Here is a 15,913-nt window from a genome sequence, read left to right as displayed (position 1 = left end):
TAACTAGGTTTTAGACTTTGATCACACCTGGGGAAGGGTGTGCTGTTAGTCTATGGAACAGGTGTGCTGCTTGGCTGCAGAAATCTAGATTGCATAACGAGCAGAGCCCTGACTCTTGAGATGGAGGTAGTTGTGTAAAGATCTTGGGGGAAAAGCATTCTGAGCTAAAGGAAAAGCAAGTTTAAGGTCTTGAAGTAGAATGAAGCTCGGCTTACTCAAGAAAGAGCAACAGGACTAATGTGACTGGAGACCAGGGCACAAGAGGAGAGTGTTTGGAGAGGAGGACACTCAGTGACTGACCAATCCTGAGTAGAGCCCTTTGTAAGTTGTGGTCGTTCTTCTAAAGTGCAACTAAGTCTCCCTAAGGAGAATGGATTTTAAAGGGTGAAATATGGAAAGAGGAAGACCACTCAGAAAGTGATTGTGACATCAAGATTCAGCATTTTATATTTCTAAGTGAGATGTGAGTCTTTCAAAGATGAGTCAGTTATTAATTGTGGTCACTTTTGCTATGAACATTTTTTACTTTCTTTCCCTTGTGTCACATTTTTGGAATATCCTTCGTAATAAATATACAATCGTTAGGGGTGGATTTGATTTTTGAAATTAGTCAAAAATCACTTATATACAAATTTAGTGAGTAAAGTGACTGATCAAGTCGGTGAACAGCACTTTTGACTAAATGCAAAGCATAATTGAGTAATGAGGCTGGTTTTATTGTGTAGGTGATAGATGGCCTCTTAAGGTAATTTAAAACTTTATTTATGAGGAAGAAACCAAATGGGAGAAAGCTCAGAAGAGATGAACTTGGGCATACCTATGAGTCAATGTATTGTGTGAAGTATTTGAGTAGAAAGTGTGTGTGGTATGAAACTCTCTTGTAGATCTGTTACTTTAGGGAAGTGAAGGTTAGTAGAAGAAACCACTGCCATTAGAAACCATAGAATTCCAAAATATATTAAAACATGAAAGAGTATTATAAGGAGTATTATATGGTTTTAAAAAACAAAACAATGTTTCAAACTATCTTTTTCACTTTACAAGAAATTCTATCTATTGTTATAGCATAATGGAATAAAACCTTCCCTAAAAAATTCCTAAATATCTGTTGACTATTAAAATGATGTTAACACTATTCTCAGAAAACAAAAAGAAATTTGATAACCAAATAGTATAACATAAAATAATAATTAGAAAATAGTCTTGGGATAAGCTGCCATTTAGAGACAATACATCCGAAAGTAATTTTCCAGAAAAAAAATGGTTTTAGAAATTAGTTTCCTATCCAAAGGAAAGAATTCACTGTGTGGGTATCATATCTCCAGGCCTGCTGTTGTAGATCTGTCCTCAATGAAATTTAACGTTGGGAAAGGGAGTGGTAATTCAAAGATACTTGGCCTTTCATACAACTAATTTTCTACGCAGCCGCCAGAGCCACTCTATACACAGAAGTTGGATCATGTCACTCCCTTGCTTAAGTCCACCCTACCCAAAGGTCTCCCATTTTGTTCAGAATAAACTATAAGGTCTTATAATATCCTGCTTTATTCTGTTCTTAGTGCTTCTTGCCTGACACATTATATTGGTAGTGGATTAGTGATTTCCTATGTTCCAAGTCTATTAACTTCTCGAGGGTAGTCACTGAGGTATCTCAAGACAGTACCTGGCACAGAGCTAGTAGTCAATATTGACTAACTTTAAAATTGCTCTTGGCATTCAAGTAACAGGTGAGAATTTGAAATAATTTATTTTCCTTTCATAGGGTCCGAAGCAGACTCACATACTGAATTCATGTTAACACCAGAAAGTGAAACCTGTAGTGTTTAAAACAACAGTTATAAATAGCTGAATAACCAGTGTTTGCATTTCTAGCTATTTTTGAACTTAATAAATGTAGGAAAAGTTCTGTCTTAGTATCTTCACCCATTTATTCACAGGTAAGATGGAGGAAAACATTTTTCAACAAATAACATGTCACCTATTTTCGATGCAATAGTAGAGGGTCTATCTCTTTTAACAACATCTTAAGAGAAAATATGATTTTATATTTTAAATCATTAAAAAATTTAAAAACATTGTGCCCTCTATGTGGGATTGATTTTCAGTGTTCATCCCAAACACTGGTGTTCTGTTGGATGTTTGTGAAGAGCTCTTGCTCTAAAGAAGATAAATTGATGAGACCACCTTCTAGTTTAGTAAGCACACTAAACACAGACATGGGGATGAGTCGCCAGTGCTAACCAAATATGCCTCTCCATGGAAAGTCTGTGGTGACAAACCCTCCCTTCCTTTTCCTGCACATTGGTGGCAACTGTTTGCTCTCTCTGTTCCTGTCACACATTCACCCTTGACATTTGCCCCAGTTCCCTCTCCCTCCTGCTCCCTTCCCCCGTCCCTGAGAACTGCTCAGTATATGCAAGGCTAGAGGAAGATCTGTCAAGGTTTGTAGGAACTCAGAAGCTCTTTTGCTTCCGGAACCCAGACTGGCTCTGAATGGTGGCTCTGTGCGTGGTGTGCATGACACCACAGTTGGCAGGCTGGTATCAGCAGGCAAGGGACATCATGACCCCTGAGGCTGCATGCTGGAAAGGAGACAGCAGAGTGCCACAGACACAAAAGTGAACGGGAATTTAAACCATGAAATCTTTTTTCCAGAAAGGAGACGCCTTAATCTGATACCCTGGGAAATGGATCTACCCTGCGCCAGGAAACAAAGAGTGCGCCAATCCAGATGCTTCCAACTTCTGGCAGGTCGCCCTTTGGGTCCCACCCAGTTTTTCTTCAAACATCCCAGAAGATCTGTTTGGCACTACTAAAATGAAGTAGGGAAAAGTGTAGAAGGCCTCCATGTAATGTCAGCCTTTTCTGATTTTGTCCCCATCAGGAACAGGATGTATCAATGGCTCATCACTGTACACTCTGTGATTGCTTCTGAGCACACAGTATTAACAAGGCATGCTTCAAAAGTCAGAGGGTGGCTAGATTCAAGCCTATTTTGATGTTCCCAGCCTGTTAGTGCTCTAAGCCAGAACTTCATGATTTTTTTTTTAAAAAGATTTATTTATTTATGCATACAAAACTGGGGTACATGCTAGTGGTGTGTGGGTGGTGAGAGGATTCACCAGAGACAGAGAGGGGAGCAGAACAGGCAGATCAAGGAAGTACACTGCTAAGGGGAGCAGTGGGCAGGTCAGGAGAGGTCTGCCATACCATGCGGGTCAGGAAAAGTCTGCTGTACCATGTGGATCACCTCTGGGGCCGGGATCGAACTCATGCTGATGTGGCTTTAGCTTCTTAGTGCTGTGCTTTAACCTGCTGCACCACCAGGGAGGACTTGATCTTTTTTTTTTTTTTTAATTAAGAAATTCGATTATGCTTACTGCAGAAAAATCTATTATTTGTTTACTGTTATTTGTTATTTATTTGTTATCTTGTAGAAGATAATAAGAATCTACAGTGTGGTCCACCCTAAAGATCCAGAGGTACCACCTATGTGATATTTATGTTTGTGACATGTACATACATTTAGAATATAAAGAGATTTGTTTTGACTTAACTATATCTTGTGAATATTTTTCCAAGTCAAAAAAATTAAGTCTATGTCATCTGTGATTCTCAATGTATGGCTCCCAGACCAGAAACATCTTTATCAATCTGGGAAGCTGTTAGAAATGCAAATTCATGGGTTCTATACCCAGGTTGACTGAATCAAAAACTCAGAAGGTGGGGCCTAAGCATCTGTGTTTCAAAAGCCATCTAATCCATAATGAAATTTGAGAAATATTGCTACATGACTTAAAGATCTGCGTCCATTGTTTACATAGCATAGTTTATGTAGCCAGTCCGGCCTTTTAGGCATGTAGGTTGTTTCCAATTTTCTAGTATAACCAACTCCAGTTAATAACTTTATAGTTAAACTGTGGACATTTATAAATACTATCCCGAAGATAGATTTCCAAATGTGAAATCAATAGAGCAAAGGGAATACATAATTCAAAAACATACCTGAGCTTCTGAATGAATCATCAACCTACCTAATCTTTGGAATCTTCACATTTCTTTGGTCTTGCCTCACTTTTCTAAGCCTGAAATTCCTCAAACTTTGCCTAAGGATCTGGATTCTTGGCTTAGTTCTGTCATTTCTTATGCTCTGGTATAACAAAGCGATCCTTAAAAAGTTCTAAACAGGTTAGAATCACCTATATGTTCTCTCTAAAGTACTCACCAAAGTTTCCAAAATATTGAGAACTATTAAAATAGCAATGTATATGTCTTATTTATACTTTGACATGAAAATTGCAAGAGCATATCAACAGTGTATACAGTATAAGAAACATTACACAGTAGTCAAGGATTTCTTTCAGCACTGAACTCATGTTACATATTGTTTAGTACCTAAACTTTCATCACCTATGTTGAATCATAACAGTTATCACATTAAAATTATATATATATATTTTGGGTGATAGTTTGAGGAATATTTCAGGTCCAGTTGACTACCCATACCATACATAGCCTTTTGGCACTTTTCTTTCTATGATCACACTTTTATGCTTGTATAATGTTCTCGCCTATTTACTTGTCTGTATTTCACATTAGACACTGCTGAGCAAGCAGGCAGGGGATCTTGTTTGTCTGGTTAACAGCTGTGTTCCCCAGCATGTCCCAGAGTCTCTGCCATATTGTACGTAGCATTTTATAATTATAGCTAATGAATAAATGAATGACCTATTTCTCCAAACAGCGCTTTTAAAAAGGAAAAATAAATAGGGGATTTCCATGAAAAGAGATTGCAAGATATTCTTACTGTAAGTGCTGCATCCTTCTTGAGATATGAAAACATACACTTAATAAATAAAGCAAATACAAATATAAACATGTTTGTTTAAATACTTATGTAAAAAAGAGGTAATCTATTTCAAATTGTCAATCAATAGATTGCTTTGACAGATTACGAGGGCATGAACAATAATGCAGATACATACAAATAAAAGATATTTACCATGTTTACTTATTTAGCAATTTAAGCACCTTTTGGTTTCAATGATTTTCTATATTACCTTTCTGTTTTATTGATTTCCATTTTTATTTTTATTATTTACTTTCATATGCTTAATTTTTTATTTTTTTACTAGTTTCTTAAAATGAAACCATAGATAATTGATTTGAGGCCTTTCTCCTTAAGTAATTATCATTAAAGCCAATAAATTATAATAGCTTTTTTGTTGTTGTGTTAATTGAAAATGTTTTCTAACTGCCCTTTTGATTTCCTCTGATCCATGGATTCTTTAAAATTATGTTATTTAATTTCTACCTATTTGGGGATTTCCTAGATACCTTCCTGTTACTAGTTTATAATTTAATTAATTATAAACTAATTGTGTTCAGTAAATATATGTTGTATGGTTTGTATTTTTCTACCTTTATTGGCACTTGTTCTGTGTTCCACTATGTTGTCTATCTTGGTAACTACTCTTTGTAATGTAGAAAAGATTATGTAATCTACTGTTGTTAGTAGAGTGTGATATAAATATTAGTTAGGTCAAGTTCCTTCACAGTGTTATTCAAGTCCCTTACTGATACCCTTACTGATTCTCTCCACCTGTTCTGTAAATTCTAGAGAGAAAATTGTTGAAATCTCTGGCTGTAATTATAATCTTAGCTTTTTCTTCATTCATTTTTTGTTCCATGTGTTTTGAAGCCCTGTTAATTAGGTACATACACATTCAGAATTGTTATTTTCCTCTTGATGAACTGGGTCCTTTACCAGTATAAAATGTCATTATCCTTTGCCTAATGGCAAAATAGGTATTCAGGTTTTCTTATGATTATGGTTAGCAAGGTTTTTTTTTTCTTCATTTTTTTTAACTTTAACTTTATATATGTATTTAGATTAAAGTGGATTTCCAATAGTAGCATAGTTAGGTCTTCAAAAAAGAAAAATTCAGTCTGACAACCTATGCTATTAATTATAGTGTTTAGGCCTTTTATATTTAATTTAATTGTAGATATAGTGTGTTTATAGCAATCATATTGTGATTTGTTTTATATTGTGTTCTCTTTTGAATTTAGTAGTTAGGGTCCTATTTATATCCATTTATGTTTATTAATAATAACTTAAAAATAGTGGTTGTTTTTTTGGGTTGAGTTTACAGTGTACAAGTATAACTTAAACACGATCACCTTTAGGTAATATATATTACTCCACATATAGTGTAAAAAACTAAACATTAGACTCCCATTTCCTCCTCTCAGCCTTTGAACCATTACATTCGATTTCTACATTAAGCTCCATAATACATTCTTAATATATTTTTCTCTAAAAAGTCAAATAGCTATTAAAGAGACTTTAAAAATAGGGAAACGTATTTTATATTTATTCAACTTCCCCCTTCTTTTTGAACTTCATTTTGTGTAGTCATTCAGTTATTTATCTTGTATTATTTTTCTTCTGCCTGAAGTCTTCTTCAAACATTTCCTGTAATGCAGATCTATTGGTAAGCTGTTTGTGTGTCTGAAAGTTCATCTTCATTTTTGAAAGATTTGGGGGGAGGGGTTGGGTGTAGAATTCTACATTGAAAATTTTGTTTTTTGTCAGTACTTTAAGGATTTTTGCTCTGCCACTTTTTAATTACATTGTTTCTGTCAAAAACCATACTGTTATTTGTTTCATTTCTATTTTAAAAACCATACTGTTATTTATTTGTTTCATTTCTGTTTTCTCTGTGTTTCATTTTAGGTCATTTATATTGCTACACTATTGTTATGTACTCAACTTCACTAATTTTTCCCTTCTATAATATCTAGTTTACCAGTCCCATTCAGTGTTATTTTTTTTTAATCTTAAACATTGTATTTTTCAAGAGTGGCAGCTCTATTTGTTTTCCTTAATGCCATATTCTATTTAACGTGATCAATCTTGCTTCTGTGTTCTTAAGTATAATGAGCATAGTTACACTAACTCATTTTAATGTTCTTGACTACTTATTATATCATTTCTGTGTCTGTTTTTTTCTTTTTTCTTTCTTTCTTTCTTTTTTTTTGCACTGCCTTGATTGGTTGCAAGACACTGTGATTTTTACCTTGTTGAGGACGGGATATTTTTGCATTAAATTAGTTAGAAATTGCTGGGACCTTTTGAAACTTGTTTTTAAATTTTGTTGGCTGAGATCAATGCTAACAAGTATAGAAACTTAGTATAGAGCTAATTCGGCCGTTTTACTGAGGCAAACCATTCTAATTTCTCTACTGATGGATTACAAGATTGAATTACAAGGTTTTCCACTCTGGCTCATGGTTCCTGCTCTCATATGACCTCAGAGTATTTGCTCCCTCTGTCCTTTAGGGTGGTTCTTTCTTTGGCACCAGGCAGTTTCATTACACATATGTGTGGGTAAGTACTCAACTGAAGACTTGAGGGGGACCATCTGTATATCTCTAGAAGTCTCCTCAAGTGCAAACTCTTACAGCTGAGAAATTCACTCTTTAATCAGGAAATTCACTAGGCTCCTCCTCAAAATTCTTTCTAGATAGTAAGCTGGGTAATCACAGAGTTCACCTCATTTGCTCCTGCTATATCAGGGATCACTGTCCTGTGCTGTATAATGTCCAACCTGAAAACAGTTGCTTCATATATTTTGTCCAGGTTTTTAGTTGTTTCAGGCAGGAGGTTAGTCTGGTTCTTGTTACTGCATCTTGGCTGAGAACTGCAGACCATAAAACCAAGGCAACTTAGCTTTTGTGAAATACAATTTCTAAAACTGTAACTGGCCTAAGTCCTTATTTTTTGTATAAATATGATAGAAATGAGCAAAACTAGAAGTGTGTTTACATTTAGCAAGTATAACTACTTGGGAAAAAAATGAATTTTGTATTGGGTATACTAAATTAAGAAATTTAAAACAAAATATAAGTTTATAAATTTTATAAGTATACAATAGTTCTACTGTAGTAATTTTTATATTTTAATTTACAGATAGCCCAGCACTATAACTTTTCATAATTCATGATATCTATTATAATTATAATTAATATTTTTACATTTATGCTGTTTTAATTCATCTTTCTATTCTCAACTAGTATAGTGTCTTATAGATTCTCAATATTTATTAAAATAGTGAGTAAATATAAAAATATGTTGAGAGTTAATGTTCTGATCTAATAATAATAATAATAATGTAGATATAATAAAATCCTACTTATATAGTATACATCTTATTTTAAGGAGATGTAATACACAGTACTTCATAATATATTTTTTAATCATTTAGAAAATCTTAGTTTATACTACTCTTATACCACATCTAACATGCCTAGTAAAACTTTAAAAGGTTTTAATTATCTCTGAGTGTTAAGATACACTTTGAGTTTCCAATTTGAATAATGTATTTTTAATAATAAATTTATATCAACTGCAAGAATATTTATAACACATTTAAAGAGGAATCCTTAGAATTTTACTTAACATAAACTAATGAAAAGACAAATCATCTCCACAATAAAACAATCACATTTCTTCTCTGTTCTATTTTAGGTTAGGGTAACATTGAGAAAGATTTTTAGTTGTATTATGAAACCATCATTAATATTACATAGTCGTTTACTAGTTGTATACAAACAGAATCTGGCTGAATCCTATCACTACACATTCTCAACTGCTCTGTTTATTGCTAGGCGAAGGACACACCTAAGACCTAAACATAGAAATGGATGTATTTGTCACCATTTCTACTGGTTATGAAATTATCTCAAAACTGAAAACTCTCAGGGCCCTCCCCGGTGTTGCAAGTAGTTAGGGCACAGCACTGTAAGCTGGCCACAGCTGCTTCAGTGCCAGTTCGATCCCCTGCCCCAGAGGTGATGGTGACCCACATGGCGCGGCAGACCTCTCCTGTCTCGCCTGCTGCTCCCCTCAGCAGTGTACTTGGTTGATCTGCCTGTTCTGCTCCCCACTCTGTCTTTGGTGAATCCTCTAACCCACCGCCCCTGCACCTCTGGCCTGTAACCCAGCATCTGTATACATAAATCTTAAAAAAGAAAAAAAAAAAAAGATAATTCGTGAAATTTCATTTCCTTAAAAAAATAAAACTAAACTGAAATCTCTCTTACTTTTTAAGCTTCTAAAATTAGTAGGATTCACACAGTCTAATTTTTTCCCTGTCATCTCACTAACAAGGAACGTTTTATGATTTCTGAAGTCAGTTGCTGGCATCATATAAGTTAAAATTTTAGGTATTTGGTTTGGAAAGTTCAAAAAACCTGGAGTCTTGAGATGAGTACATGTACCCAAATATGATCTTGAAACAGGCTTTCTGTTTTCATGGTTAAGTAACCTTTTGGAAAAGATGTGAAGTTTCAGGCCTTTAAAGGGTAATCACAGGAAGTGGGAGTTTTGGTTTCATGGAGAGAAAAGGTTGGACAAGGAGAAGGGAACATAATTGACAGGTGGGCGTCTGCGGTGGAGCAGCTGGTTGGTTTAATTTTAGAACATTTGTCCTTGACTTTGCTACTTTAAGTGGAGCACCTACTTGTCTCAGAGAAGTGTGTCTGTCTTTTGGGCAGCACCAAAATCCTTTTGCTTACACTCTGGACATTAGTCACCCTGTTTCATCAGATAGCCCCCCTTTTAACGTGGGAGAGTCTTATCTACCAACTAGTCCTCCTGAGATAGGACAATATAACCTAATAAAGCTCTCAATGGAGCAAGCTGAGGAATGCAGTGCACTCAAGTGACTTACTTGTACGATAATAACCTCGATTTGTAAGTACACAAAAGCCTCTTTGCATGTTTCAAGGGCATATTTACAGTCTTAAAGTGATGAAAAGGCAGCTTCTTAAATATCTTCAGGGGGAAGGGAAATGACAGAACCACAAGGAGAAACAAGAAACAAGACAAAACACCAAAATAAAAATAAAGATTGGGGCTAAAAATGAGCTTTAAAATATTCTGCAATACATTTGGAATCCTAGTTATTCCTTTGCCCTCAGTATTTGGAGTCACAGAATATGAATGTCAGAAGAATCCTTAGCAATCAATGACCCAGTGCAACTAGGGAAAACCCAAGTGCAACTAGGTACAGAGAGCTTAAAATGACTTGCCAAAGGCCAATCAATCACTTTACAACAGAGTTAAGACTAGAACCCAGCTTCTTAAACTGTCAAGTGAATGATATATTTCTTTACTTATAGCCACTTTATACTTGTTTGGAAGTGTGTGATTCTTGGATTAAAGTTAAAATTAAAATGTAGGATTAAAGATAAAATATATGTGATTTATACCACCTTGACTTTTCAATCTAACCATAGGTGAGACTAACTGTGCCCTTGATTGAAAGTAATGATACCTGCTCCTACTTGGCTCACAGAGATGCAGTGAGTATTTTTTAAGATTTATTTATTTATTCATACATAACTGGGGTACAGGCCAGAGATGCTAAGGGTGAGAGGATTCACCAGAGACAGGGTGGGAAGCAGAACAGGCAGATGGACAAAGTACATTGCTGAGGGGAGCAGTGGGCGGGTCAGGAGAGGTCTGTCACACTGGCCTCCAGGGCAGGCGGGGATCAAACTCATGGGGAAGTTGGTTAAGCTTCTTTGTGCTGTGCTTTAACCCGGTGCGCCACCAGAGAGGGCCTGCAATGAGTATTTTAAAAAAGATACTAGATGTGGGAATGTCTTGAAAGTTCACAGCTTTCTATATATATAGTGATTGGTGTATGAACTTTCACTTGGGGTCTGTCCCAAATCTCCCTTATTTGGGACTGAACCCTACTGATGAATATAGCCCAGAGCTAGGATTCACTGATAGACCTTCAGCTGCTGATTGTCTACCTTCCACAGTTTGGTTTCTGTTCCTATCATCATACTCCATTCACAGTTTGGAAAACCCTCCTCTTCATCTTGGGTCACTAATACCTTATGTTCATCTGAACTAGGCTGGAAATTGCATGTGTGATCTTCCAGCTTTCACTTCCCCTCTCTACCAACTTTCACACCCCCTCTTTGTACTTAACTTTGTTCTTCAATTATATTGAACTCCTTTGTGTTCCTAGAAGACTCTGTGCTCATGCTCCTTCTTCCTGGCATTTGAATTCCCCTTCCTGGAATACTTATCATACTTCTTTGCTATTGCTGCCCACTGCTCTGCCAACTTTCTGGCCAAATCATACCTGTCTTTTAGTTGTCATTAATCAGAAAGTTTTCTTCACCAGTCCTCTATACTGCAAGCACAGATGAGATGCTCTTCCTAAAGGCTAATTCAAGCACCTGTTATTTCTTCCAGACTTGGAATTTATGTACATTGTAATTGCTAATAATCCTCTCTTGTTTGCTTGCCCACCAGCGTGTAGCTGATGCTAAATGTGAGTTAATACATGTACGTGAACCACCATACTCAAGCTCTATAGTGATTTATATTTTACAACTGCTGTCATTGCCATTTATCTCATTTCATTCTTATTTGGAATTATTCATTCCCATTTTTCAGATACACAAACTCCAAAATGTCAATGGACTAATCCCAGGTCACCTACTAATAAGTGGTAGAACTGCTCTTTGAACCCAGGCTGTTGGCGTCCAAGGTCAGTATTAGTGCCATCACATCACTCCTAACTTTGGTTACAGAATAATTGGAGGTTGTGAGCAGGTGATGAGAGGAATGAAATAATCAGAACATCTATTCAGTGGAATATATATCTGGCAAAAAAAACAGTGTAAGACATAATGGAAGAGAAGGGGGCAGGGTGGGTCGAAAGCCATATGTGAGAGGCAAACAAATGCGTACTAAAATATAAATTAAGAGCTAAATTTCAAGCTCTAGGGGTGAATATTATTAGAGAAGAGGAGGGGGATGAACAGAAATAATACCAAAAAAGTATAAGTGAGCAATGTAGGAAAAAGAATAAAAATTCCTTGTCTTAGAAGCCAAAAGGAAATGTGAATACAAAGAAATGAAATGTAACTAATAATGGCAAGTGCAATTCAGGAGTCAAGATAAAAGAGATAAGATTGGCATCAGTGGGAAGAGGATTGTCTACCTTACTGAAGGCTTTTGAGAGCCTTGATGGAATAAGGGAAAAATTGTAAAGGTTTCAAGAATGAGCAGGGGACAAGGAAATAGAAGAAAGAAAGACTGAAGAATTTTGGCCATTTGTTTTTTCACTGATCAATTGACAGGTAAAATTGACTTTTTAATAGATATTGGCTATTATAAATAAAAGTGCTAATGAGCTTTAACATAGAAGTCATTGTGAGAAAATGTTATTTTTCATGGGTAATTAGGAGAAGAATTGCTAGGTGATGGTTAAGAACATGTTCACAAGGAACAGCAAAGCTGTTTTCCTCAAGTGGTTGCACTATTTTGCATTTCTATTAGCAAAATAGAAAATAAAAGTTTTAGTTTTACCATATTGTAAGCAATACTTAGGCTTGTCAATTTTAATACTTAGTCTTGTCTTCTTAATTTTAGTCGTTGACATGTGGGCAGTATCTCATTGTAGTTTCAGTTTGCATTTCCCTGTGCACTAATGGTGCTGAATATCTTTTTTATGAATTTATTTGACATATTATCTTCATTGGTGACTTAGCAGTTGAAATCTTTGGCCACATTTTATATTCTCCTTATTTTTCTTCTTGTTGAATGTTAAGAATTCTTTAAATTTTACATATAATTATATATTCAGATAAATGATTTGTAAATATTTTCTTCAGGTCTGTGGCTTATCTTTTCATTTTCTTAACAGTGTCTTAAAAGCAAATGTTTATAATTGTTATGACACTTAATTTATCAGTATTTCCTTTTACGGTTAGTGATTTATGATGTCCAATGACTTATGATGTCCAGTGAAGAATGTTTTCTTGTCTAATTCAGGGTCATAAATATTTTCTTCTAGCAGTTTTGTACTTTAAATAGTTAGGTCCACAGTATATTTCAAAGAAATTTTTCTATAACATGTGAACTGAATGTCAAGGTTGGCCTTTGTTGTTTTGTTTAGCATATGGATAATCAATTATTCCAGCACCATTGCTGAAAGACTATTGTTTTGTCATTGGATCATGTTGGCAATTTTGCTTGGTATGCTTTTCTTTACTCTCTCCACCTTTTCCCCCCAGAGGTTTATTGAGAGTTTTAGATCTGTAGATCTATAACTCTCATCAAATTTGGGGGAAAAAATTCTTACTTAATCTTTAAACTTTTGTTTTTAATTCTTTGCTTCTTTGTTTAGATCCCAATTGCATGGGGCACTTAATATTGCCCCATGGCTCACTAATGTTCTTTATATTCAATTTTCTTTTCTTTGTGTGCTTCATTAGTTTATAGTTCTTATTGTTATGCCTCAAGTTCACCAATTTTTTCTTCTGCATTATCTAATCTGCTGTTCATCCTATGCAGTATATTTTCATTTCAAATATTGCTTTTTTCATCTTTAGAAGTTCCATTTGTACCTTTTAAAAACATATATATATTTTCTTCAACATGTAGGGTATATATTTGCAATAGCTGCTTTAAGAACCTTGTCTGTTGATTTCTAGTTGTGTTTCTATTAATTGATTTTTCTTCCAATCAGGAGTAATATTTTCATGTCTAATTGAACATTAGACACTGGATTTTCTATTGTTGGTTGCTATATGTTGATGCATCTCTCTAAGAAGGGTTAGAATTTGTACTGACATGCGGTTATTTATTTAGGGATCAGTTTAACCTTTTTGAAGGCTGCCTTTTATTTTTGTCAGGGCATATCCAATATAGCCTTTATTCTATGGCTAATTTAATTCCTCGACTAAGGTCACGTGCTGATCTTCCTGAGGATTTTGTCCAGTGTCTATGAATATTCTTTGTGTTTTGAATGGTAGGAGTACTAATATTTATTCAACTAGCTACTTTCTGTGATTTCTTTTTTTTTTAAAAAAGATTTATTTATTTTGTGCATACAGAACTGGGGTACAGGCCAGAGGCTCAGGGGATGGCGAGAGACTTCATCAGAGACAGAGTGGGGAGCAGAACAGGCAGATAGACGAAGTACACTGCTGAGGGGAGCAGCAGGCGGGTCAGGAGAGGTCTGCTGTGCCATGTGGTCATCTCATGCAGAAGTGGCTTTAGCTTCCTAGTGCTGTGCTTCAACCCGCTGCGCCATCAGGGTGGGCCCTATGTGAGTTCTTTCCTCACTCTTGTGGAGTGTTAGTTTACATATATGCAGCTCACAAATATAAGGAGACTTTTGTACAGATACCTGCACTTCTTTTTTTACACAGATCCCTCTTCTTAATACTCCTCCAGTATTCTGCCCCACAAATCCTGGCTGTCTTGACTTCCAGGCTCACTATCACTGTCTCCTCGACTCAATGAGTTCACTGGACTCAGTTTTCTTCTATGTGGTGTCTTAGAAATGGCCCATCCATAAGTGAGACAATCACAGGGCTTTCCAAGATTGTTCCCTTCTTCCAGAGGTCAGTTTTGTGCTGTCTGTTGTACAATGTCTGAAACAATTGTATTAAATATTCTAGTGTTTTACTGTGGGAAGGTAATTCTTTTAGCAAAAGCAGAAATCCCATTTCAAATGGAAACTTTTGGAGTATCAGAAATCTGATCTTAAGGATTCCCAATTGAACATTTAAATGTAATTGTCCTTTTTTTCTTCTTTATTCCTCCCCAAGACCATCTTCCCATCCTTCCTAAGGGGTAGAGGATTCTATTTGAGACTTTCCCTTAAGCAAATACAACATGCAAATGGAGTTCTTTTCTATATATGATTTATTGCACTTAGAGGATATTTGGTATTTAATAGCAGGTATGTAGTGTTGTAGATCTCTCTCTCTCTTTTAAGGCAGATAAACACAATAGCTCTGTGTTTACATATTGAATTAGATGTTCTTAGAATTTTACTTTGGCCTTGCTATCATTTAACATAATCAGAAAAAATGCCATTTATCTTTTAGACCTCAGTCACTTATTTGTAATATCAAGTGTAATACAAATATAAAATTGTAAAAAATGTAAAATATTGTAATGCAAAATGTAAAACTATGTATGTGAAAAACTAAACTTTCATGAAACAGAATATAGATTTTTAAAAAGTTTTCCAATTTACCTATAAAATCTATTCACACGAGGAAAATGATAAGCCATGAATACTCAGTTGTTGACATTCAGTAGTCTACTGGACTATATCTACATTCCTGTAAACACATAGTTTTTTCCATTAATGTGTTTTTTTTTAGAGATTTATTTATTTGTGCATACGGAACTGGGGTACAGGCCAGGGGCTCAGGGACGGTGAGAGACTTCACCAGAGACAGAGCGGGGAACAGAACAGGCAGCTCAACGAAGTACACTGCTGAGGGCAGCAGCGGGCGGGTCAGGAGAGGTCTGCCACGCCATGTGGTCACCTCCGGGGCAGGCGGGAATCGAACTCATGTGGAAGCGGCTTTAGATTCTCGGTGCTGTGCTTTAACCCGGTGCGCCACCAGGGAGGGCCTCCATTAATGTCTTTTTAAGAGAAGGAAAACTCTTAAACCTTAACAAGATCATATGCTAATAAAATTATCCACTGTGGCTAAAGTTTTCAACCATTTTTTTCATGTTAAAGGCCTTAAAATCATTTCCCTCCTCTGTTTATCATTTCCCTCCTTCAATTAATCTTCCCTATAAAAATGTAGATATGTATATAAACATAATATATGTATATTTTATATAAACATTGTATATATCCTAAATAAATGCTTTCCCTGGTTGGGTGTCACAGAAAACCACAGTTGGCAATAAGTCTGACTTTAAAACTAGCTTTCCTGTTGAACATGTAAGTGCCTATTGGGGGATTTCCAAAATACAAAATTACACTACAATGTGCTTTCACCTTTCATTCAAGAGACTTAATTGGTAGCAACCAAAAAACACTTGATAAAGATTTTTTTAAAA

General features: G+C 35.5%; 1 protein-coding gene across 2 annotated transcripts in view; it reads right to left on the bottom strand.

Moving 5' to 3' along the window:
* NTN4 (netrin 4) overlaps window positions 1-15,913 on the bottom strand; it is a 100,898-nt gene that overhangs the window by 62,966 nt on the left and 22,019 nt on the right. The gene's annotated exons all lie outside the window — the stretch shown is intronic.

This window comes from Condylura cristata, unplaced genomic scaffold, assembly GCF_000260355.1.
Source record: "Condylura cristata isolate star-nosed mole 26May11 unplaced genomic scaffold, ConCri1.0 scaffold00004, whole genome shotgun sequence".
NCBI classification, from domain to species: domain Eukaryota; kingdom Metazoa; phylum Chordata; class Mammalia; order Eulipotyphla; family Talpidae; genus Condylura; species Condylura cristata.
The sequence above is the reverse complement of the archived record's forward strand: the minus strand, read 5'-3'. Positions and strand labels throughout refer to the sequence as shown.